At 39.2% G+C, this 27,537-nt stretch overlaps 1 protein-coding gene across 6 annotated transcripts in view; it reads right to left on the bottom strand.

The window, feature by feature from the left end:
* Positions 1–27,537, bottom strand: part of ARHGAP32 (Rho GTPase activating protein 32) — a 205,491-nt gene that overhangs the window by 149,410 nt on the left and 28,544 nt on the right. The gene's annotated exons all lie outside the window — the stretch shown is intronic.

The raw sequence follows: 27,537 nt of genomic DNA, 5'->3' as shown, positions 1-27,537 counted from the left end.
ACCTGTGCTTACCACACAGGAGCCAATCAGACCTGCTTAACTTCTTCATTTTTAGTGCTATGGAGAAACCAACCATGATCAATGGGGATACTGATACATCCAAACCAAGGATCATGTTTTGTTCCACTCCAAACAAACCATGGGTTAGCCAATGCTAATTCTACTCAGAGCAGGCCCACTGAAATGAATGGACATTTCAGTGGGTCTACTCAGAGTACAACTTAGCAGAATAAGAAGCCAATATTTGTTTTCTGCTTACCCATTGTGGTTTTAGCAAAACAGACCACAATTCCTAGTTCAAACATAAGAGGCAAGGATCATGGTTTGGTTCCCTCATGCACCAGCAGTGCGGAGAAGTAAGACAGCCCAGATCAGCACATTTGCAGTAAACCATTAACTATAGCTTACTGTGAAGCACAATGAGGTAGATTGTTTTGTGTTAGTGAACTGTCTCATGTATGAGCACATGCCGTGAAGCACAATCTTATAAAAAAAAAACCACATGGATATCTATTACTTGCTAATACAAGACTTCTGGAGGTGGGCAAAAATGAAGTATAGATATGGCCCAAAGGGAGCAAAATATTCCCAAGGTCACGTAATTAATGAAATCAAAATCAAAATGAGACAGAACCTCACACTAAGCAAAGTGGATAATCAACAAAGTTAAAAAATAAAAACCTGAAGCTTTGTTTACTATAAATTAGATAAAGTTTTAAGGCACATTCCCATCTGAAACAAACCTGTACAGAAATGAGTGGTAGCAACACAAGTACATAACAAACATGAGGTGTGAGGGGTGTTAGTAGAAGCTGCTGCTAATTAAGGGAACATTGGTCAAACATTTTGTTTGTGGTGTTTAGGAACTGAAAATATTAAAAAATTAAGTATTTCCTTCAAAGACCAGATGATATTTTTATTTAATAAAAAGGCTCTCAGAAAGGTAGAAATTACTGAAGATTTTGCAATATAAAATTTGCCTCATGTAAGACATTTTAGGGCTGGCCCAACTAACACATATTCCAACCAAGCAGAAAATCTCCAAAAACTCCATTACAATGCACAATCTGAAGCTGGCATCTTATTTAAACTATAAGCTTTCTGTTTTTCACCCACTATGAGGTGGTTGGAGAAATAGACAGATTTTCTGGCATTCTGCTCTCACACTTTTCCTACATATGTGGAAACCAATTGTGAAGCTGACATTGACTAGATGACTATTTCCGGATTTGGCTGTTCTTCAAACAAAATACACTGAACAATGACTTTTGCTGTGCGTGCCCATCCGTCCATCCGTCATGCCTTCAAGGAGGCACAGCCTGCTTACTTCAGGTTCTTCCAATGCCACAGCCTTTGCCCTTTCAAGCAGCAAATGCTGGCATTCATGTTTGCATGTAACCTTCCGTCGCAGAGGGAACAAAACAGCAGAAGCTTAAATACCATTGCCAAATATAATGTTTTCAACTTCGTATTTTTATAAATAAAAAAAATGACATTTTACTTCAGGTATAAAAGACTAGGCCCAGTGGCACGTTGACTCCTCTGTTCACTTTTCCTGTCATTTCTCTGGCCAACTGTCAGGGATGATGGCAGCTGTAGTCCAGGAAACATCTGGAGGGTGACAGGTTCCCCATCCCTGAGTTCAAGTGCTATGCTAGGACTGGAGAGAACCAATTTCAAGAAACTTACTGAGTGACCTCAGGACTGTCACTATCTCTCAGTCAAACTTACCACATGGGGTGGTTATGAGAATGAAATGGGGGAGGAGACTATTATTATTATTATTATTATTATTATTATTATTATTATTATTATCATCATCATCACCTCCACAATCACTTCAATCTACAAACCACCCTTCTCCCCAAAGTAGCCCCCAGGTATTTGATGGTTATGGGACAGAAGGATGTGGGGGCGTCATACCATGTCACAATGAGAGAGATCAAGGCTCCAACAACCAATACAGCACAAGATTCAAGCCCCTTTATCATTTCAACTCAATGTCTGCCTTATTGAAGACTTCAACATGCAACCTTATACTCCATAGGTATGACTTAAATCCCATATTTGGAGATTCTTCTGCTCACAGTTTCACTCAGCTGGATGGTACAGATTGCTACGCCCTGGAATACCTTATGTCAAATTCTGATTTTTTCACACACAGAAATTCTCACATTGTACACACATTTAGAGCCCAGCATACATAAATATTCTGGAAACAAAAATTAACAGGAAAGCTGTCATCGCATGCTGAATGAATGTGTGTGTGAGAGAGAGGGGGGGAAGTATATTGAATCATATGCTGTGTGACTAATGAGATGCTGAACATGTCAGCACACCATGGGACAGGGCTAAATTTATTGCTACAAGAAATGTATTATTAAAAGTAGTGATTTGGATAATGAGATTATGATAGCTAGGCTGAAGAAATCAGATCTCATACCTAGCTAGAAATCTTCCCAAATGAAACCTACAAAACGGAGGCCTGTGGTTTTTCAGGAAGAACAGTAAAATCCTAAGAGCACACATGCACAGAAACCTGACAACATACTAAATTTAGCATAGCCACATTTTTTAATTCTAAGTGAACAGTACTTTTTGCTTTCCTACTTGTCGCTTGTGTTCCAGATCACCAAACTATCTGGACATATTACACCCAATGAAAGTGGTCCTTCGGTATCCTGGAGGAAGCATAAAACCACCATAACTAGTAGCCATTGGCAGCCTTATGCATTCGTCTGTTGCCTTTTAAAACTCATCCCTAGTTGGCAACAATCACATCTTGCTGGTGATAGTCAACACTGAATGGCAGTGGCTATCCAGGGTTTCAGACAGTGGAAACTCTCAACTCCACCTGGAGAGGATGGGGATTGAAACTGGGAGCTTCTACATGTAAAGCAGGAACCTCACTTAACTAATGGATAAAATATCACTGAAAGGCAGCCAAGACTAGAAGACCTCACATTCATTTGCACTGGGACTGCAGGTTCTAGCCCTATCTATCAGCTAAGGATCTAAATGACTGGCTGCAATGTCCCCCAGTGCATATGTGCACATACTAGTCTGTTTCACATGCCCAAATGAGAATGAAATATGTGAAAGGAAACAAAAAATGCATCCTGACCTTTCATGCTCTAGAAGAGTGCCATATATAAATAAGCTGCACATTTTCAGGAAATGTTCATACACAAACTGGGGCCAGTAATTTCAATAGCCTCTCTCACCATTCTTTTATTTTAATACACATTTTTATCTTTCTTTCTTTACTACATACAATCCAGGTGATAATCCAATGTAACTGCTGTTAGCTTGAACAAGTAACATAAACATTGTATTTTAGATTTTGTACTCATTCCTAAGGGACTAGGGTTGACATGTTTAAAATGATACACAACGAACTTCATTCTGAGGTAGTTTCCTTCTTTCTACAAATGCATGGCAATCCTTTGAAACTGCAGCTATACACAGAATATAGAAAGCTAGATTCTTCAAATGAGTTACCGAATAAACAGAAAACAGTAATTAGTTTTATTCACTCTAACACCCTTACATATTGTAACAATAAATAAGAAAAGCAGTTCCCTACAGCTAATTTACTGGTTCTCATGTGGCTCTATATGGTTGCTGTTACCACTGCATAAAATATGCTATTGGTATAAACCAGGCAGTTTTTTAATTCTTCATGAAATCAATACAATGTGCCTGACCTAGCCCAACACAGTGCTCTTCTAGTTCTACAATTGCTTTTTGTGGCAAAAACAAACTTGTTATTTGGCTAATTTATTTGTTTAATAAACACAGAAATGCTCCGTGTTTTCTGAGACCAAGGGTGCAGAAATCTACAACCAAGGAAGTAGTGAAAATGAATTAACATTGTCAACAGCAACTTCTTTAGTTATAAAGTATAAACTAGTACGTTGACAGTAGAGCTGGGTCACTTTGCAAAATTGGCTCAGTATTAAACAGATCCTGTGTGGTAGTGGAAGATGTGAAGCTAAATAGCAGGAGATGCAGGAATGCACAACACATACCAAAACAAAGGAATTCACTGCCACAAGATGTGGTGTTGGCCACAAACTTAGATGGCATTAAAGGAAATTTGAGAAATTCATGTAGAATAAGGCCATCAACAGCTACTAATCATAATGCCTATGTGCAACCTCTAGGATCAGATGCAACATGCCTCTGGGTACCAGCTGCTAGGAACAACAGCAGATGAGAGCTGAAGCCTTCATGCCCTGCTCATGAACCTCCCAGAGGCATCTGGAGGGCCGATGTGAAAAACAGGATTCTGAACTAGAAATGTCTTTTTTTCAATTCAGTAGGGCATATTGTTCTGGCATGTTTTGCACTGCATAAGCCCCTGCCCACTTATCCCTTCAGCCACCTGTTTTTTCCACTGAGTGCATGGCCAGTGGTCAGGAGTGATAGGAGCTGTAGTAAAGCAACATCTGGCAGGCCAAATGCACAAGAAAGTGTGGGATAATGATCAGCTGGTGGAAAGTTGTATAACCTCCATGCAAAAAAATTAATTAAGATAAATGCTCAATAGATAAATGGTTGTCATAGAACCTTGGCACAAACAAATCAGAATGAATACTCAAAAGATCATCTAGAACAGACCTAGGTTCTCAACCACTGATTTATTGCCAAGCATGCATTTTGCTCCCCCAAAATCAAATTGTTAAGAGTATGGACCGTACTCAGTTATGATGAAGGAAATCAACTAAGTGAATCTTGTGCACAAAAGAGCAACAAAGATGTTGAGGTGTCTGGAAATCAATTATTATATAGAAATGTTGTATGTTTAGCCTGGAGAACAGATTACTAAGAGGGGAAATGTTGCCAAATAATCGATGTCCTGCCACATAGATAAAAAACAAATCAGTTTTTTCTTGCTCCTGATTTTTCTTGCATGGTGCTGTAATGGTGGGTTTTCTGCACATTTCTTCTTCTATTTAACAGCACTGGGCTAATCCCCTGTTCTCAGGTCTTGTACAGAAGAGTGGCACCACCTTCAAGAGAGTTGGTGTTAGTTTTTTAATAACACAATTAAAAACAGAAACACCACTGCTTCTTATATATATATATCAACGGACATGCTTGCTACTGTTTATTAACAAAACACATAGGTCACAAACACTCCATTAAATACTTGTGCACACTTGGATACAATGCAGTATGCAAGGACGTTTGGAAAACAGTCCTTATGACCAAATTGGCATGGCAGGTGAAAGTTTATGACAAAGAATGGTTGCTTCACAGTTCAACACAAACCTTGATTTTTAGATGAAAATAAGCTTGCCATCCCAAGAGTACAGACTCACTATGATTCACAAGAGAAAATATGTTTTGAAGCTAAATTAAAACTGTCTTTGAATAGCAGCAGCTGAAACACCTCAGTATAATCTTTCAAACCCAACCAAGCAAATAAAATATTGTCTCAGTATGTTTTATTTGATAAGACATGTGACCTAGTTTAGGCTTCGCCTTGCCTTGATTATAATTAACAGTAATTTGTACAGATTCCAATTTAATACATGAACTCACTCATTGAGAAAGGCAAACTGGCTGATTCAAAGCCAACACAAATGCTTAAATATGTTTTATGATGTTTAATTTAAAACAATGAGAAGATATACAGCAAATCGGGCTTCCATATTACTCCCTTCTTGAAGACAGCAGGATGCAAGGTTGGAATACATACGGACAACTACATTTGGACAAAATATACCATTTAATAGGCATATATGACTTGCTTTGAGAAAGCTTTTGATGCAGTGCACTGATAAAATGGAATCCCTTTTACTTTTGATTCTTATTTTTAAATGCCCATATAGCTGGAAGACCACTTATGTAAGGATTTATCCTGCCCTCTCTTTAGGCTCCTACTGTCCTCACAAAGCCTCACAGGAGGGTCAGGAACATTCCTGAACAGTATGAGCCTTTTCCATATTATTAGGAGCAGGCCTATAGGGGGAGGGCAGTTGGGTATACTTGCCCTGGACTTCAGAGGGTTAAGGGGGGGGGCGCTACGGTCCTGCCAGACTTACGCTATCATGCCAAGAATGAGACTCCTGCCCCAGGCATAAGATAAGCTCTGCACGGGCCTGGTTAGGAATCTGAAGGTGAATTTTAGTCTTAAAAGTTGGTAGGTTAGGATGTATGGGAATTGCCAGGGATGGGGAAGAGAGACTAGGGAGGGGGAGCTGAATGGAGAAGTGTGGTTAATTGCATTACTTTGTTATTTTTGCAAAGAAAAATGGTCAAACCATTAACAATAAAGTAGGGCTTTTGTTTGTTTTTTGCTTTTGTAGTTAGGGGGAAAGTTGTCAAACACATGTTTTTAGACTCATTTTCCAGCTTAAGACCACAACTGAGAGAGTTCCTAGACAAAAGAAAAAGGCTTACATTGTCTCATGCTTAGGGGGGGGAGGGGTTCCCCCTCATACTAAACTAAACTAAAGGCCGCCTGTAAAAGCTTCAGGAGCAGTTTGTCCTATTTCTTGAAAACAGGGGGTGGCCTAGAAAACCTCATGTAGAAATATAGTTCACCATGTAGCCCTGTAGACTGTATCTACAGAGGCTATTCATGAAGTTATGCTACAAAACATGTGATGGTATACTCAGGCAGCAATCAAGGCAGTGCCAGTTAATGTATTTTGATTGCGAGAGATGGTAAGCAGCCATTGTCCTTCCTCTGCCACCCCAACCTCGCATTCCCAAACAAACAAAGTGTCTCAAGTGTCAAATTGTGCTTCAGCCAGACTCATTCTGGTTGCTTCTAGATGACTTGTTTATGGAGCATCCACCGTAGTTTATTTACACAAAGTTGGTGGGGTACTTATATGATGTTTATTGAACACTCAGTCATATTTCTTTGCATGGAAGTTATACAACATTGCATGAAGCAATTGTTATCCTACACTTTTCAGTATTCTTTCCATCACATGCCGCAAAATTCTGGATGTTCTTGTTTTTGTAAGTGGGTTTTTTACACAAGTGCATCAAATCTACTAATTATCCCAACTGAATTTGGTATGCAATCATTGCTATTTTGCCAGAAAGAGCCAGCCTGGACGCGACCTCTGTCAGGCAGAAACTGTACTCCTTTCCTTACAAGCAGTTGTATAGGAACCGGAAGTCTGCTCCAAACAAACCAGTCTCCATAGAGAAGCAAGTACAAACAATCCTTCTCTCCTACCAACTCCTTTCATGGTTCTATAGCAACTCATCTGTATGACAATCATGTCCACACTGTTAGAATTGATCTCTGAATAGCAAATTACATTTCAAAGGAAAGTAAAAAGTGTGGGGTGGATGGGGAAGCACTTTGTTTATTCCAACTATGCAACTCCAACACAGGGAAGAATAAAACAGACAAAATGTATTCTTTCAAAGCCAGAAGCAGTCATTAAATAATTGCTATTTGACACTCAAGGTGAAACTTCCAGCATGGCAAAGCCTACCTTGTATCAATGAAAGCTGCTAACAGTCACACAAACAAAATGGTTGGTTTAATAGGAAACAATTGTGAAGGTAAGAGTTCATTAATCTAAGACTCACCCATACTGGTTCTAATACTGATTCTGAGCCTTCTCAACAGGTATTAAATTACAAAAACAGCTGATAAGCTGCTGGTTCTAACATGTTTAATAGTGGCAGTACAGTGATACCTCGGGTTTAGAATTTAATTCGTTCCAGAGGTCCATTCTTAACCTGAAACTGTTCTTAACCTGAGGTACCACTTTAGCTAATGGGGCCTCCCGCTGCCGCTGCACCGCTGGAGCACGATTTCTGTTCTCATCCTGAAGCAAAGTTCTTAACCTGAGGTACTATTTCTGGGTTAGCGGAGTATGTAACCTGAAGCATCTGTAACCTGAAGCATCGGTAACCCGAGGTACCACTGTATAGTGGTAGTATAGCTAAGGTCTTATGTACTGTATTCTGTAGGAACTACAGCAGATATCCTTCATTCTTAAATATGTGGTAAATTTGCAGAGTGTCTTCCGCTTCATATATAGTTTCTCTGTGGTATCTGAATGTGGAGATGTGGCTTTAAGCTATTGATATTTTTTATTAGACTGAGCCAAAATGCAACCACCTTGAGTTTGTGGGCTATCCTTCAAAAATCCTGCTAGATAAATCTAGCAGCTGCATGAGAACTATTATGCAAAATGTTAAGCATGGTTTTAATTATGAATTATGATCAAACACAGACACATTTAAAAGCTTGCACTTTTCACAACAACCCTATGGATTGTATTGAGGCTCAATAAGTATCATTTCAATGAACTCCAAATCTAGCAAGGATGGTGGGGATAAAGCCTTTTTACAAAGCACCATCTAACTCTGCAACATTTGGAATTATATCAATAACAGTCAAAAGTAGAACATACTGAGTAACTGGTACATAGATATTCATTACCACACACATCACACATTTTTAAAAAGTTGTGGAGTCTTTATTTTCCCTTTTCTCAAACACTTGCCATTACTGGAAAAAGTGCCAACTTTGGAATCAGACAAGACAATAGTCCACCTCAAAAACACTCTTCCAAAAATGCATGCTTGATGCAGTGCTTAACAAATTATTTGGTCTTCAACACATTTATAGCATACCTTCCAACATTTCTGCAATGAAAACAGGGACATCCTATATTATTGTTGTTGTTGTTGCTGCTGTTGTTGTTGTTGTTGCTTTTGTTGTTGTTATTATTATACCCCATCTGACTGAGTTGCCCCAGCCACTCTGAGCAGCTTCCAATATATATATATAAACATTAAAAATTTTAAAACTTCCCTATACAAGGCTGCCTTCAGATGTCTTGTATTCCTTGGCTTGGGGGTCACATAACTTCACACCCTCCAACATTTCTCCGATGAAAATAGGGATGTGCTAAGGAAAAGTGGGACATTCCAGGAACAAATCAGAAACCAGGACAGCTTCTGTAAATCTGGGACTGTCCCTGGAATATCGGGACACCTGGAGGGTCTGTTCTAGTCTTAATGTATAACTGTGTACTTGGAAACCCATGCTAAAAACAAAACAAAAACAAGAAAAAATCCTGCTCTTCTGAAATGTTAACCTATTTCAAAACTGATATAACACATACAAGAAAAAACTGGTGATAGTGTATATTTAGACAAAGACAGTAGATGACCAGATAAAGGAGAAAGCTGGTAGGAAATGAAAACATGACTAACTTCTACATATTTTAAAAGGGGGGGGGGAGGCTGAAAAAGTCCTTCCCTGTTACTGACAAATATGCTCCCTTGACCAACAGCCACATGCTATCATAACAGGTTATCCAGAAAAGCAGTATGTTACTGTGGCAATACAGGTGAGACAACAACAACAGTCAGATGGGCTGAGAACAGGATTTCTTTCATCACTGTTTTCCACTGATTCCAACGGATTCCTCCACCAAAAGTTTTAGGAATTTTTTTAATTATTGCTCATTCTTTCTACATAATTTGTGAGTTGAATTGCTCTGAGAACCCTTCAAGATTGAAGAGCAGTATAAAAATATATTGCATGTTTAAGTTGTAACACACCCAAAAGATGTATTAAGCTTCATCAGTGTGGGGAAAAATAACTCAACATGGCTGCAGTTTTATGTTCTATACCTGCATAGCTCCTAAGGAGAAAGATTTTCTTTAGTACAAAGTGTTTCATATAAAATTCAGTTCCTAAGCACACACACACACACACACAATACTTATAATGCAGTGTGATGCTTTCATCTTGCTCTGAGAACACCACCACCAATTTCTTTCTGGTTGAATGGAATCTAAACATCATTGATGACATACAATTTTATACCCCAAAACCCTGTTAGTGATTCCAAACTCCCACACTACTTCCAGTAGGAGACATGTCTAAGTATTGAGTTTACCAGCTCACTACCGCCAACTAAGGAACTTCATCTGTTACCCTCAGTCACCTCAATTATGCAGGGGTCATCTGGTTGCTGTCTAATCTCCCGAGATTATAGTCACTATCTAACTTTCAAGGGAAATAGATTAATGCACCACGTAGGGATTGAATATTTCTGAACCCCACTGATACGGAAACAATATATAAACATTTCTTTAGAATTATGAAAAAAAGACTCAATAACCACAGTAAGCAAAGAAAGGTAGTTATGTAAGATTTTAAAGTAAACCACTAGTTAGCATTCTGCACTACACTTAATAGATAAATTTAGATATTGAGTACATAATCTCTACAATTAAGAATAATAATTCCATTTCAATTTTTTAGATTCTGGATTTTACAAGATTTTACACAGGATAATCGTTATAGTGGTTATTACTCTCACACAGAAAAACATATTTTCAAGTTTTCAACACCTTTAGCTGTGAAGAGAAGTAAATCAAAAATTCTATTTCAGATTATTTTAAAAGAGTGAGCTGACTGAAGCAATCCAGTTTCCAGAAACACCTACGTATAAGACATGATTCACCACAAATCCTAATTATCAGCCAGGACTGCAGTTCTAGTTACTATGACAATGTCAATATCTCTGAGGTGTGTAGTCTTACTCTGAAAGGTAAACCATTCAGAATAAATCATGGACCAGAGAATCTGAGAAAATAAATTCAAAGGAAACTGTTTATCACAGTCACTTGATGGAAAGGCAACAACTGCTAAAAGTTATGACAATTCAGTCATTCAATGTTGCTATTTCTAGAGACAACACCTGAATGTCTATGTGTCATCTCAAAAGTAATATTTTATTCTATACACTGTTTAAAAATGGCACTTTTTCAAAATGCATAGGATGCCAAGGCTGTATTTGAACATCAGCTAACTCTCGCCTCGAAGCCTATGTAAGTTACGCCACTTCGGTCTTGCTGAAGACAACGCCTAAGCCTAACTGCCAGTTCTAAATATGAGAACGTGTTTAGTCAGATTTAAAAATGGAGCAAAAGCAGTCTTGAAAATAACCAGGGGGTGGGCGGGAGGAGATTACTAGTCTGAAAAAAGAAAAAGAGGGCTGGCAGAGGAATGAGGAGGAGCTGCATTTTTATGCTGGACACAGAATAGGGCTTGCCTCCTCTAGCAGCCTGCTTGATTTCTATGTCGAGTGCAGAGGAGGAACAGAGGGTCCCATTCCTCCCTCACCAGCCCACTCTTTTGCCTACACTGAATTCCTAACTCCCTGTGGCTACCAGGCTAGTGCTTAAATACAAGGCTGAACTAAACCTAGATTCAGTATTGGTTTGAAAACCATTCCACCTTAAAGGAGTCTGCAATCATGCACTGAGGTTCGACTTCCACATCTAATATTGACTTCTTTAAAGATGTGAATCTTTTATTCCACACACACCTAGTTTCACATCTACAAACTCTAACATAGCCAGATTAGGAAACCCACCAAAGATAAAGTTTGCAAATTACACATTACAAAGTGATATATAAAGTATGGACACACTTGATGGATCCCACCACCAACCTGGAATAAATTCAGTCTCAAAAAGTTAACCTGACAATTGAGATGCACTGAACATCGTTGAGACTATTCTACTGTGATAGCACAGAGTGAACTTTTCAATATTTAATGGGCCTTGAAAGCATCTTTGTTGTTGGCAAGCTGCAAGTGCCAGTGATTTGACTTTAAAAATGTGATTCAGAAAAAAGCGTGTACTTAATAACACATTTAAAAGCTCCAATGACTTCAGCTGGTGCTTTATATTTATTAATGTTTATCCGACTCATCTCTTTTATTAAATTTCTTACATTTGCTCTTTGGGAGATACCACAAACCACATACCCATTAACTGTGTACTATATTTTTCTCAGCACTAAACAACATTTCATTTTATGTAAGAAAAACTATTTAAGGAAACTAGAAGACGGGAAAATGCCAAAAAGGAACTATAGCTAGAAAATTGCATTCACTGGCCTGGTTCACATGACACGCTTAGTCAAACCTTCGCTTAGTGAGACCTCGCCAGCTCCCTGAGAGTTTGCAGCTGCTTATCCCCTCCCTGTTCCTTTTTGCCAACTATGCCACACAAACTAAACTTGTTGGAGGGGGGAGTATTGTTTTGTTGTTTTAACTATTTGCTTTGTGAACCACTCTGAGATCTTGTGATGAAGGGCAGTATATAAATCTAATAAATAAATAATAATAAACAAAAAACAAACTTGAGTTGTGTGAATCGGGACTCATGGTTAAACTCCTTTCTGACTAACCACGAGCTGCAGCCAAGGGTTGTTCTTGGCTAAAACTTGTGGCTAGCAACAAGAGAGATTAACTACAAGTCCCGGTTCAAACAACATGCTAAACTGAAGCATGGCTTAGCTTAACATGATTGCCAAAAAGGACCAGGGAGGATATAAGCACACATGAGCCACTCCCAGAGTTCCCATATGTGCACATGGTTTGGCTTAGCATCTCATGCAAATAAGCTTGTCACAGAACATTAATATTATTCTTTCACTTGGAAGTAATGATGCAGCTAAAGACAGAATTTAAATGGCATCATCAGTGGAAGGGCGAGAAATGATTTTACTTTAGAAGCCCTGGAATGTACAAGACAACTCCAATGGCCTGGTTTGCATCATTAAACCATGGTTTGGCCCTGTATGGGCAAACCTCAATGAGACAGAGTGGCTCATGAATTCTTCTTCCCATCTCCTCCGACATGGTTCAGAATAAGACTTCTGCAGAGTTTCAGTTTCCAAGAATCTCAGCTTAGTGCAATGTATGATGACAACAAACAAGGATGATGATGATGGCGGTTACTATTATTAATTCATTTTATTTATCACCCTTAATTCAAAGATTCCAAGGTGATATACAACATAAAGATCATAATTTACACAAAACAATAACAGCATAATAATAAAATAATCAAAACAACAGTCCCCCCCCACACACACACATTTAACAGGCAATCATTATTTAATGGCTGAAACTCTGGGTAAAGAAGTCTGCTTTCACCTGGCACCTAAACAGTTTAGTTGTTAAACAAGCCAACTTCAGCTGCAATGTACTGTGTACTTGACAAGCCCGCTGTCACTGCAATTCTAGGTAAACTGGGGGTGGGGGGGGGGACAGTATCACGCTAATGTTAATCCACCATCCGTAACAGGTAAGATGTGTTTGGCTTGGTGGGTGAGAAATTGTACAGGTCTGCCTTATAGGACGCTTTCTTTTGCACTCCTGGTAATTATCAAAATGGTTGCCAGGTTTCTCAGCACACACATACTAATGCTAAAGAGCCACACAGGAAAGGCAGAATAAATTTGAGACAAATTTGCAATTCACTTTTTCATTGTGTTTGAAAAGAGGAAAAATATGTGGGTAATATAAAAAGAGGGGAAAGAACAGTTAATAAACATTTAAGAAAACAGATGGCAACTCAACGGCTTCACTTCCACATCACATTGAAATTGTGAGATTTCCACTTAAATTTGACAGTCTATTTGAATCTCATGTTGAATACATTTGATCGACCTCCTTAAAAATCCTTTCCTTCCCCACCCCCAGGCATCTAGCTCATTTTCCATTTTTAAAGCTTTTCTTGTAGAATTAATAGATGCTGAAATACTGCCAGCCATAAAAGGACAACTCACTTTCATTAAAAGCTTAGTTCCCTCCATAGATTAGAAAGGAATTGTCAGCCCAAAGCACATGACTCCATATGCTCTACTGCATATGCTAATTCATCTAAATATATGAACATTTAAATTGGACTTCTGATTAGCTGCAAGAATGAGTCAAAAAGTAGACAGGTGGCCAAGCAAAACCTACTCACCTCTGATCCAAACTGTTTTAGAGTATTTATGCAAAGGGAGAAGTCCCAGATTCACACAGTTTTACACTCATTTAATGAAAACTCAAAGAGGAATGGTCTGCTAAAATTGTGTCATTGCACCAATACTGGCATTCCTCATAACAGTCCTCATGAGAATAGTATCTGGCCCATAATATAAAATGTGGCTTTTAAAATTTAAATTAAAAAGTAACAATTAATAGGCAACACACACAGAGGATCTGTTAGCCTCACCATATCAAAACATCTTTCTCATTCCCACCAAAACATCACAAACTACTTTTTAAATTTAAGCATCCATTTAACTACATTGCATGGCTGTAGTTTGCTAAGGCAGTTGGGAATTGTAGCTCTGTGAAGAGTAAACTACAGCTCCAAGGATTCTTTGGAGGAAGCCATGGGCTTTAAATATATGGTGTGTGGCTGTGAGAAAAACAGTAGCACTTTTCCCTGCTTTTCCAAGGAGTAAGTTAAAACCCAATATATGTGCAAGCTGCACGCACAACTCTAGAGACACACAGGGCCACCAGAGAGCCCTGCTGCTTTTGTCAGCTGGGAAACATTGGGGCTTCATGGAACATGCAGGGTAGCACCACATCACAAAACTGGCATTTCCCTTGACTTACATGGAGAAGGCAAAGTTTGAGTAGGGCCGAAAAAGAGAGAGGGATGGGAATCCACTCTTTGAAGTAATACACATAGAGCTAATGTTCTGAGGAAAGGAAATTACGGAAGACAGCAGCTGCCAACCTTTTTGATAAGCATGCCACAAATTAAAAGTCTAAATATGCTCAAGTGCAGCTCCCAACACCTTCTGGTGTTTGCTCTTCTAGTCAGCTTAAAGAAGAAGCTGTGTGGCACTAGAGGAGCACACAGGAATATTGTTGACTGAACCTACAGGCCCGAAAGCTACTACAGTATCATCAAGTCTTCAGATATCAATTGAGTACACTCTCACAATGTACTGCAAACACCACTGATTTATTACAACCACCATTTCACAACTGCTTCTGCTCACACAATCTTGCAGAAGTTATCTGCAATATATTGTTAGTTAGTATCTGGCATGCAGCATGTTCCTGCTGTGTGAATAATCTGTTTCACAGTCTACCCCAAATAAAGGATGTTGCTTTTCAATCTTAGAGCATATATTATTAGCTTGAGACCAACAGCTCCGAAAGGATTAGAAAATAATCTGTCTTCCAGAGAAGTATATAACACAGGAAGCAAACTTCCAGCCTTAAATTGGAAATGTATAACTTGGTACTATCTACTTAACAGTGGTGGCTGTGAAAAAGGCAAAGTCCATGTTAAGGATCATTAGGAAAAGGATAAAGGATAAAACTGCCAATATTGTAATGCCTTTATACAAATCTATTGTGCAACCATGTGTTCAGTTCTTGTCACTGCCCTTCAGCATGCAAAATGAAGGTCTAAAAAGGGTAGGGGACCAACATTTGAGGCTTTTTGGTAGACAGAAAAGGCAAATAAGGGAGGACGTGATAATACTAATATCAAATTATGCATGGTGCCACAAGAGTGAATAGAAAGAACTTTCTTTCTTTCTTTTAATAGACTACTATAACCAGATGTCATCCAGTGAAATTGAATGATGGGACATTTAGAAAAAAGAAAAGCAAGTATTACAAGATGGGGTGATGCTCATCAACATGGATGACTTTAAAAGGGATTACACAAATTAATGCTATGCAAGGCTATCAATGGCTAATAGCTATAATGGCTATATTTGCTATATTGCCTATATTCGTTATATGGCTATATTGCTTCCACTGTTGGAGGCAATATGCTTCTGAATGTCAATCACTGGGGAGCAGTAATTAGAGAGAGCTATTTCATTCATGGGACATCCTGCTTGTGTGCTTCCCACAGAAAGCTAATTGTTAACCATTGGAAACAGAATGTTGGCTAGATAGGTATTTGGTCTGACCCAGTACAACTCTTCTTCTGTTCTTTTTCATTGAGGAAATATTCCACTCAGCATAAGAAAGTATTTGATTTACTGTCAGCCTGTTCTTTTAAATATTTGCAAATATATTCTGGTAATTAGTTTTGCCATCCTGCACTTTGCTTAATCATTGTGAACCTGAATAAATTGCTGTCATTTGTCTATTTAAAGCAGTCCTCAGGTAAAACAAGGTGATCTGGCATACAGCCAACAAGGAATTCTTACACCTAAACATTTAAAAATTGCTTCCGTACAGTTTTCCGTTCCCAGTGTTTAAGATCAATGACAGCAAGTAGCCAAAAATATCTTCCTGTTCTCATATAACAGGGGGTTATTGACATCAATGGTTGTCCACCCACATTTCACATCATTTGCATACTTTATATTACTTAACATTTGTGCTCTCAAAATTCTCTCTCAAAATTCTAGAATCATATTAAAACTAAGAAGCCCCTAAATTCTAACAAAAGCATAGGGTGCAACTTTCTAAAGAATGTACTTATAAGAAAGGGGAGGTGATGCATGGGTAGGCAAACTAAGGCCCGGGGGCCGGATCAGGCGCAGTTGGCCTTCTGGATCCGGCCTGCGGACGGTCCAGGAATCACTGTGTGGATCAGCGTGGATCTGATCGTTTGGGCTGCGCCAGCGCAAGTGTTCGACGGCGCCTCCTCCCTCCCTCCGCCTGGCTTCTCCCGGCCCTGCCTAGAGCCGAGAGGAAGGGGGCTGGGCTTTGTTGACGCCAGCAGCAGCAGCATTAGCACTCAATTGGCCCAACTCAATTCGGGCTTTATTGCTGCCAGCCCCTCTCCAGAGCCCCTTCATGCGCCACTCATCGTCCCACTGCCGCCAGCCCCTGCAGCTCACAAGACACAGGTAAGCAGCCACTGGGGCTTGTCCAGTGCTGTGGAAAAGGGAGGGGAGAGTCGTGGGGGTGGGGGATGGCTTACCTTGAGTAGAATGTGTTCTTTTATTTAAAATGCATCTCTGTGTTATTTGTGGGAATTCGTTCATTTCCCCCCCCAAAAAAAAAATGTAGTTCGCCCCCCCCCACAAGGTCTGAGGGACAGTGGACTGCCCCCCTGCTGAAAAAGTTTGCCGACCCCTGAGTTAGTGTGTTGCAGTGGGACCTGAAAGACCAGGATTCAAACCCCCAGGCAGCCATGAAGATCGCCCAGTCACTTTGGGCTAGGTCTCTCAGCCTTGCCCTCTCACAGGGTTGTTGGGAAGATAAAATGCAGCTGAGGGGAAGCTTGAGCTCCTTGGAGGAAAGGTGTGATATAAATGTTATCAGGATTACATTCTGCTCCCTCATCACATGAGATCTTAGGCCTGGCCACAACAATTTAAAACAGAACAAAACGGGGGGGGGGGGGGCTACACTTTTTACTCATCACCTTGACAGCACAATCCTGTTTGTGCAATTTTATTCAACAGTACTTACTCCTAGGTGAATGAGTATATAGCAGTGCAACCTAAAAATCTAATATAGACAGATGATAGATAGATGATAGATAGATGATAGATTAGATAGATAGATAGATAGATAGATAGATAGATGATAGATATAGATAGATGATAGATATAGATAGATAGATAGATAGATAGATAGATAGATAGATAGATGATAGATAGATAGATAGATAGACAGATAGATAGATAGATAGATAGATAGATGATAGATAGATAGAGATAGATGATAGATAGATAGATAGATAGATAGATAGATAGATAGATAGATAGATAGATGGATGATAGATAGATGATAGATAGATGATAGATGATAGCAACAACTATTGTGAGAACCAACAACCATGCCTATGTGCATTTGGATAAGAAAAATCTGATGAGTTTAACACTGACTGGGAAGTGGTATACACATATTAAAAGTGTCATAATATGATCTCCATTGCTCTGCTGTGCTTGATTGTGTAATATATTGTTATATGGATCATTTGTTATGATATTTAAAGTCTGGTAAATATTTTTCCATTAATTTATTTAAATGATTATAATATTAACTGAATGACAATCTAAGATGTGGTTTTGTTAAATGTTCTATTAAATTTCATTCATTTGTTAAGCAATTGCCTTTTCGGTTAAAAATTCTGCCCTCAATTCTAAATCTTTTTAAAAAGGCCAAATATTCACTTCCATAATTATGTTATTGCAAAGTTCCCTAAAGGAAAAACTGAAATGGGAGAAAGGAAAGCTACAACAATAATAAGGTTTTATATACCCTTGTCCAAATGTGAGGGCTACTAAAGTTAAGAAGCTGTGACTACAAATTGTTTAAAATTGATTTTCTTCCCAAGCCAGGCTGGTATTAGTAGCTTTATAAATGGAATTCTTCCATTTCTGCCCTCATTTTCTATCATACATACCTATTGCTGAAAAAAGAACTAAAATGAGACACAGACAATAGATAATGTTGCTTCCCTGGTTTCCTACATTATTTGTAACCTCATTCCTATCCTGCTGACAGTCAACCTAAAACATTTTCCAATGCATAGGAAATGCACTAGTGACTGGAATCCATAAGGAATCCTGCTGACACAGATTTAGATAACCACTGGTTCATTGCATATTATGATGAAATGTTCTTAAAATGCTGACTTCTAGGAGTCATTAAACTTCTGCTTCACTAACCTTTCTGAGGAAAGAAGAACAAGAGACAAATAGTTTCTACAGTGCACTAAATTAAGACCAGCTGCTATGCTCCAGCTCTGACAGCTCTGAATTCTTTCCCCAGTCAAATCTTTGCATGTACATTTTACTATCATTTTTCAACTGAAACAGTGTTTCAGAAACTAGTTCCTAATGTAATTATTTTGGAAATTGCACATTATTACACTCAGAAAGTTAAGAACACCCGGGGGGGGGGGATATACTCTAAACAGAGAAATACTTAGTTATGCATTCAATTAACTTTTTGCAAGATGTCCAAAATCTCTCTATCCTTTAAATCCCCATTCTCACCAGTCTTGCATTATCCCTTGGGAATAAACACATGCAAACCCTTCCCTTCTGCTCTGGGCAAATATGAAATACCAAATATAATTGTGGAAAGGTGACTCTCACAGTGCTCAAGAGTAATGTTTGTGAGCAAATGGCTGTTGGTTTCTTTTATCCATATAGTATTTGAAAATGGATATCAGAATTAAACTCTGGAACAGATTTTGTATTATACGCTACTTTGCCAAATGGAAAATTATATCCTAAAATTGCATAAAGAAAATTCTGTCATAATAAAAGACCTAAAGCTTGTAAACACATAAAGTAGTTGCATATCAGTTATGTAAAATACAGACTGCAGATTTTAAGTGCTTTGACTTTTTTCTTCCCCGTAGTCAACAAGAATAAGAAATTGTATTAAAATCAGGCTCCAAGTACGTAATAGCACAAACACACTTGCTTTAGGATTCTTGGTGTTTTTTTAATTATTTTATTTCAAGTATACCTAGGGGCATACTCTGAATACCTGCCTCAGGAAAAATGGAACAAAATACAGAGGAGTAGTAGTCAAGCCAATATACCTGCTCCAAGAATTACCACTTTGCAATGTGTTAAATCAGGGCTGGGGCAGGACTCCTTGTATGCACAGTTTGTTTTCAGGAAACCAACATTTCTCTTATCAAATTATCCTTCTGTTTTACTTCAAATTACCCATGACCACACTTTCCACCAAATCAGAATGCTTTATCCAGGTGTCTGGAAAGAATTCTCAAGAGCCCCTGAAGTCTTCATCACACAATGCTAAATAAAAAGTTAGAACGCTAGTTCTAAATCTTTGGACTTCCAGCACCTGACATTGTCCCACACTTTAGTTCTATAATATTAGATCATAGAACTGTAGAGATGGAAGGGACCATGCGGGTCATCTAGGTCAACCCCATCTTTTTGCCCAATGTGGGGCTCAAACCTACAATCCTGAAATTAAGTCTCATGCTCTACAGACTGAGCTTTCCACAGCCTGTTTGATTTCCCGGATTTCCATTGAGTTGTGTTAATACACACTCCTCCTCTTTCCCCACAGCCATTCTAATTTCAATTCTGATAAGTGATTTACTACTCAATGTGCAGCTCTAGTGTTTTTCGGACCACCTGCATTTCATTTTAACCTGAACTCCAACAATAGCCTGGTAGTCTGAATTCCTCAGCATCAAGCCCAGCACACTACGTAACTGCACTTTCTTGTAGATGCACCATGTCTGGGAAACAGAATAGAAAGCTACTACGGTCTTCAGCTTGACATTTTTTTAAGCCTATAAAAAATTATATCCTCTGTGGTCAGTTATACTGAATGAATCGTAATTTAAAATAAAAGTTTGGGATTAAATTTCATCTGTTCAAGTTCATCTGCCAAGTTCATCTGCTGTCTCAAAAGTATAGCTTACAATTATTGGAGACAAAAATTTTCAAACGTCCTGATTTGAGCAATCATTACCTTCGTGTATTCATTCTAGTCCATTACTGGCTATGTTTAAGGGCCAAACAACACACTGCATTAGAGCTCTGTGATCTGAATTCCTGCACAAATTTTCACCTTCGAATTTTCACATGCCTTATGGGTCAAATTATACAATCCTAAACTAATAGAAATCTATCTTTCTGTTCTCTTTGAAGAGTACATACTGCTCAAACTCTAGAATTACACTAAAAATATTGCCAGGGCTAATGACAGACACTAAAAACAGCACAATAGAGAGAGTCATAATGCACCTCTGTCAGGGACTGGCAGGGCTCTGAGGAGAGTGTGGATGAGACAGCGGGGCCAGAGGCTGATCCAAGCAAAGGGGGTAGAAATTTATGGGGTTTCTCCCCTCTCACAAGGCAGGAGTCAGGGGTGGAGAATGGGGAGGGGTCTGAGCAGTTGTAGATGGGGAAGGAGGTACAAAACACAAGGTAAGAGCCAGAGTTGGAGGATGGACAGTATGCACCAGGAATGGGAGAGACAGTGCCTGAAGGGAGTGGGTGGCAGAATCTCCTCTGCCCCTGCAATCTCCCAGGACCAAGAGGGGCTTGAAGAGTAAGAGTGGATTGACAACTTCCATGTAGAAGGAATTGCAGGTTGCCTGTGCTCACGCCATCAGATGAGGATAATAAAGTTCGTGGGAGGATGCTGGCCAGCCTGTTGGTCCAACAGCTCAGCTCGAAGCGCAAGCCCATGGAGGGCCACCAGCCACCTACCCACCAGAAACATTGTATGTGCATGTTTAGTGCACCTTAGGAGTAATGGTAAGTTCATGTCAATAAAGAATTAAATGATGGGCCATTTGTCCTCCTTGAGCTGGATGTGCTCAGGTCAACTTCTAAACACTCCAAATCATCTGGAGGGTTTTCATGCTCGTATTGGAAGATTATCACTACTACCCTACACCGCACCAGAAATACAAACAAGTTTGCACATAATGCGGTAACATTTCTGAGCAATCTAGGCCAGCCATGTGAATATTCATTCTTGTGAAGCTTTAGTAGAGTGAATTCAAATGAACCTCATCCACAAAGGCATTTTAGGAGAAAAGAGAACAATAACATTAACAAACAGCGACAGTCTTGCTTTCACAAAAGGGATCAGAAATAGGTACAGACCATTTTGCTTCGTTTTATGAATTTTCTCCTCTATCAGTTCCATCTATTATTGACAAGTGAAAAGAATGACCTAGCAATACTGTGAAGGGTTAAGGCATACAAAAAATATTGTAAAAAGTTGCTTTAAAAAGTTTAAAAGGATTTTGCAGGTGCTACTGAATCATATTAAAACATGAGTCCATGGTGGTTTACAGTGAATCAGAAAAATACATTTACCTTATGCTAACAGCTGGAAATATACTCTGGTCTAGTCTACACATGCAGCAGGAGAAGGAAAAGAAAAAAGAAAGAGGGAGGGAGGGAATCAAATTGGCTCCAAGCCAAATGCCAGGCGGAACAACTCTGTCTTACAGGCCCTGCGGAAAGAAATCAGATCCTGTAGGGCCCTGGGTCTCATGAGGCTGAGCGTTCCACCAGGCCGGAGCCAGAGTTGAAAAGGCCCTGGCTCTGTTGAAGCCAATCTAACTTCCTTAGGGCCTGGGACCACTAGGGTGTTGTTATTTATGGACTTTGAGGCTCTCCGTGGGGCATAGCAGGAGAGGCGGTCCCATAGGTACGAGGGTCCTAGGCCGTGAAGGGCTTTAAAGGTCAAAAGCAGCACCTTAAATCTGACCCTGTACTCCACCGGGAGCCAGTGTAGTTTAAAAAGCACTGGGTGAATATGCTCCCATGGCAGAGACCCTGTGAGGAGCCTCGCTGCAGCATTCTGCACCCGCTGGAGTTTCTGGGACAGCTTCAAGGGCAGCCCCACGTAGAGCGAATTACAGTAGTCAAGCCTGGAGATGACCATCGCATGGATCACTGTGGCCAGGTCGGGGTGGGAAAGGTAAGGGACCAACTGCTTGATGCGGCGAAGGTGGAAAAATGTCGCCTTGGCTGTTGCTGTAACTTGCGCCTCCATGGAAAGGGAGGCGTCAAGGATTACACCCAAACTCTTAACGGAAGGCAATGGCACTAATTGGGCCCCCGCAAGAGAAGGGAGCTGGTCCCTCATCCCCATGCCATCCTGACCTAGCCATAGGACCTCTGTCTTTGAAGGATTTAGTTTCAATCACCTCCCACGAAACCATCCAGCCACAGCTTCCAAGCATCTAGTCAGTGTGTTCGGGGCAGAGTCGGTGTGGCCATCCATCAGCAGATAGAGCTGAGTGTCATCAGCATATTGGTGACAGCCCAGCCCAAAGTTCCGGATAATCTGGGCAAGGGGGCGCATAAAGATGTTAAAAAGCATTGGGGACAGAATTGCACCCTGCAGCACTCCACACACCAAGGAGTGGCGCAACGACATTTCCCTCCCTAGTGCCACCCTCTGTCCCCGACCAGAGATAAAAGAGCACAACCAGTTACGGGCTATGCCCTGTATCCCCACGTCTGCGAGGTGGTGGTCCAGAAGATCATGATCGACCATGTCAAAGGCTGCTGACAAATCTAAAAGGATCAGCAGTCCTGACCCGCCTCGATCCAGTTGTCTACGGAGATCATCTGTTAGGGCAACCAGAGCCGTCTCCGTCCCAAAACCAGAACGGAAACCGGACTGAAATGGATCTAATGCCGATGTTTCCTCCAGAAACCTACCAAGCTGTTCAGCAACCGCTCTCTCAATTACCTTACCCAGGTGTGGAAGATTTGAAACTGGGCGGTAACTGGATAGGTCTAAGGGATCTGATGAAGCTTTCTTTAAGAGTGGACACACCACTGCTTCCTTGGTAATGTCCCCGTGTCAAGGGACAAATTGATAATTTCAACCAGGGGGGTCCACACAACATCTGGACACTCCCTAATCAGCCAAGACGGGCACGGATCAAGAAGGCAGGTGGTGAGCCTACCAACATGGAGGAATCTATCCACATCAGTAGGGAGTATCCAATCGAAATGGTCCAACACTGGACCTGAAGTCAGTCGAGGGGCCTCCAGTTCAGTCACTGCAGGGAGGTCACGGCGGAGCAACAGGACTTTCTCCGCAAAAAAGCTCGCGAATGCCTCACAGCTGTGGGTCGAATTTGTGCTTAAATTTGGTTGTCCTCCTAAGGACGTTATTGACCTAATTATTCAAAAAAGTTTTTAGAATAAGATGAATTTGTGAGCACCATAAATGCTAGAGAGAACAGCTTAAATAAGCAGGAATATTATGTGCTTCTGCGAATACAACTGAAATCGCAGTATTTAATCCCTGTAGCTATTTTTATTTCATTAGAAAATGCAGATTTTAAATAACTAAATCTCCTGTGGATAAAGCTCCCAATCACACTGAAAGGGACACTGCTTGGCCATTTGGCATTATTCTTAATCTGCAGCACACACACAGTTCATATTCTATTCTTGTCAAATGATAAAATTTGTTTTAAAAAACCCAAAATGTGATAAATTCCATTTTTAACATGAGATTTTAATGCATGTTAAAATCTACCACTGCACTGGAATAAAGAGGTTACTCCTTCAGTTTTCCAATCTAAAACAATAATCCATAAAATGCAACACTTGCTTAGCCATTTAAATGCAAGACCACCTTGTTTTCAGAAAGGATTTGCATAGTCTGAAATTCAGCATTCTGTCATAACCAAATATATAGATTCACTGTTGTATTTGGGATTATTGGGGACATTGGAGATCACATGCTTATTTATTTTGATCTCTTTTCACCTTCACCCTATGTCGCAATAGCTCCAAGACCTAAATCTATCAAAAGGCCTCATTTTGCCACAATTCTGAGTTGCCAGAAGGAACTGTTCCACATGCCATGCATATCCAACGAATAGTCATCAATGTCCAGCAATGCTGCAGCCTAAAATTGGCCAAGTACAGTACGCCTATCTTGCCTCCTCCTTCGATGGCCCAAGGAACAGGGAATGAAAACTTTTTCTGTCAAGATTTTTATAACAGCATGTGAAAGGCTTTTTTTATTTTTAAAGCAGGTAGGCATTCGCCTCTTGCAGTCCCAGGAATTTCTTAAAGATCGTTGGTGATGGAATATATGGTGTGGATGCTCTTCTACCAACAGTGCAAGTATTGTAGAAGATTTAACTACGTAGTCTGAAACCACATTGGGGCATGTGATCACTAAACATGCAGAAATCCATTCAAAAATAGATCAAACATATGGTGGTTTTCTCTCTCTCACACACCCCTTTCTTATTTAATAAAGGTACCATTCCACAGTTGCAGTAAAAATCTATGGTCCAAAACAACCATTATGTATCTGAGACATTTCAGGTACTATTCCGCAAAAAACAACTGAAACTCAGACCAGCACAGGAAGAAACTTCCTTTAAGTTTCTAGAAGAGATTAGTGTATAGAAATAAAAAGCTTTACAAAAAACCACACAATTATACATTCTTCCAGCTGACAAATCCCTTTCCTGACAAACATTAAGTTCACCATGTAAGTGAATAGAGCTCATTGTGCTAAATTATTCATAAGCTAATATTAAAGGCTTTAAAATAACAGAACTGTACATGACAGAAAGCAGTTATTTCATTTATAGTACCATTAAACCCCAACTATCACTGTGAGGAAGCTATATTTTAGTTCCACGTGGCCTATATCATTTTTGATCTTTAGGTCTGGGAAACCAGAATCCATCTTCAGAAAATTAAACTGCACATCACAACCAAAATGAAAGATTTGTAGCACTAGTACAAGTTTCCTTTAATGATTGTGGTGAAACAGAGAACATCTTTTTTACACTGCTTTATACCATGTTGTTGTTGTTTTTAAGAGTGGAAGGTAGTTTTCAGGAATCATTTTCCTAAGGTTTTATTTTAAGCATTGTTACTAAAGTATTCACATTTCAATAAGAAAAAAATGCTGTGGTATTCAGAATGCTAGAACTCTGAACACAAAGGTAGCTTACTGTTATTAACCTACATTACAGAAATGAACCTTCATGACACGACACTGAATTATTGGCCTACGTTGCTTTGTTTTAATCCTGCTAAAAGTTTTCATTTAAAGCTATGCCAGCCCTTGAAAATGAAAATGGTTTGTATAGATTCAAATTAAATCCAACTTCAAACCCGTAAGGTAGGAAAAGATAGGCCACCACCTATGTTATGAAGAGGAAGCTGGAAATACAATCATGGGGGTACTAATGCCAAATCCTAAAAACAAGTATTCTGCTTAAAAAGTTATCAAATAAATGTTTAGTCAATTAAAATGCAAAATAAGGCCATCCATCCTAGTACTTTTTGCACTCATTGAGCAGACACCAGAAGCAAGGAACGGATTTACTTAGTTACTTCTTGCCAAGCAACTGGGTAGAATACTTGCCTGAACAGTATATCTACAGATTGCAGCACAGGTCCAGGTGGCTATGCTGAAGCCCAAATAATTTTTGTATGAACTGAGCAAGCGTATTATTAGGAGGAGGGGGGAAGTGCTTTAGTTTAAACAATTACAGCATTCTGTTATTCCTTTTACAGTACATAAAAATTCCATCAGTTTTAGTCACTGCATCTGTTTGCAGGAGGGTTATTAAAGGATTTGAAAGTTGGTTAGACATTCCCTTGATTTCCTTTTAATAACCAGCTAAATGACAGAACAAGGAAACCATTACTGGAGACACTACTCTAACAGTTTTACAGCTGAGATACTTTATTTCATGATAGAAGCTACATTTCATGATGCTGCCATCATAACAAACACACAACTTCAAATGAGTGTTGTTCGTACAGAGTTTTCATGAAGCACTTGATAAGTCTTAAAAAGCCTAACACTTGTCACAATGAAATGATTAGACTATCAGTAATGTCAATGACACTCTTTTCCTCCCTCACACACCCTCTAGTTTCAGAGAAACAAAAAATGATTTCCAGATTCCAATTATAAAGTCTCTACAATACATGTATTAAAATTTCAGCAAGATATTTTTATTCTTAAACTTCCAGGCTTTCCACTTCACAAGGTACATTTGTTTTATGAGTGAATGATCATTTAATGTACTTCAATGCATTATCGATTCAGTGGTGAAAGCTTATAGGCTCTTTGTTCTAAAGCACATAATTTATAGGAAAGTGCCAGGGATCAAAGCCAAAAAATTAATGTGCAGAACAATGTATGGTGGGGAAAGGGTTGCTATGAGATACATACCAGCCAAATATATAGATGTATTTCTGGCTGATTTAAATGTAGGTACATTATGTCAGGGAAGGAAAAGCTGCACATCAAATGCTACGAACCAAAATATATTTAGTATGTAAGCTATATTTTATGTATCCTAAAAAACTGAATGTTATTGGAATGTTTGCAAACTGAAATAAAGTTGGCTAAACCACTGTTTCCTTTAACGTCATCCAAGCTTCCAGATTCAAAACAAATTCAGAAATACATTTCTGAAAATGACTAGCTTCGTAATTGCAAGCATCCCGGTTTTATAAGAAAAGCATTTTTGTAGCATCTTTACTTTGCATTCAAATTTGTTGCCTCTGTGCCATAAAAGAGATTAGAATTTTATTTATTTACAGTATTTATAAAACATTTTCAATACCTAAACAAGGAACAACGTAATGAAAAGAAACACAGAAAAGCAATATACAAAAACTGCAAAATCATATATACAAGACCAATAATTTTCCTACCTTCTCACATTCTTCTATGGTTACAGATCAGCATTGGACCCATATTCATCTTGCATGATAATCATGTTCAAAGCTACTAAACTTTCCAAATGATTGTTTCTTAAAATTCTATAGAAGGATCACCTTATTGATTCAAATGTACAATTCCCAGCTTACTAATCATAGTTTAGCAGCCAAGAATGGCCAATGGGTCCCCTCCTCACCACTTGTGATCTTGTTTAAATCTATAGTTATTTCAAAATCTCTGTTAGTAAACTGATATTAAATCATACTTCCCTAAGAAAAGCTTACATTTCACAGCACAACATCTCCTCGTAATGAAAGCCATATTCCTTCCATGTTTTACTCCAAAGAAGGCATGTGAAATGCAGCACAAGTGTACCTTAGCTTCTGTTACACATTCAGCCCAGCCCTAATGTTCAGGAGCTTGTTTTTTCTTAAATTCAGAGAACCGTGGAACTAAAAATCTATTTAAAGGACCGAATGTTAGACTTGGACTGGGGAGACCTGGGTTAGAATCCATACACAAATACATAAAGCTCAATGGTTCACCTTCAAATCTAGGACCAATCACACCAATTCAACCTAACCAACCTCACAGTCTTGTCGTAATAATA

This window comes from Podarcis melisellensis (assembly GCF_964234715.1).
Source record: "Podarcis melisellensis genome assembly, chromosome: 15".
NCBI classification, from domain to species: domain Eukaryota; kingdom Metazoa; phylum Chordata; class Lepidosauria; order Squamata; family Lacertidae; genus Podarcis; species Podarcis melisellensis.
The sequence above is the reverse complement of the archived record's forward strand: the minus strand, read 5'-3'. Positions and strand labels throughout refer to the sequence as shown.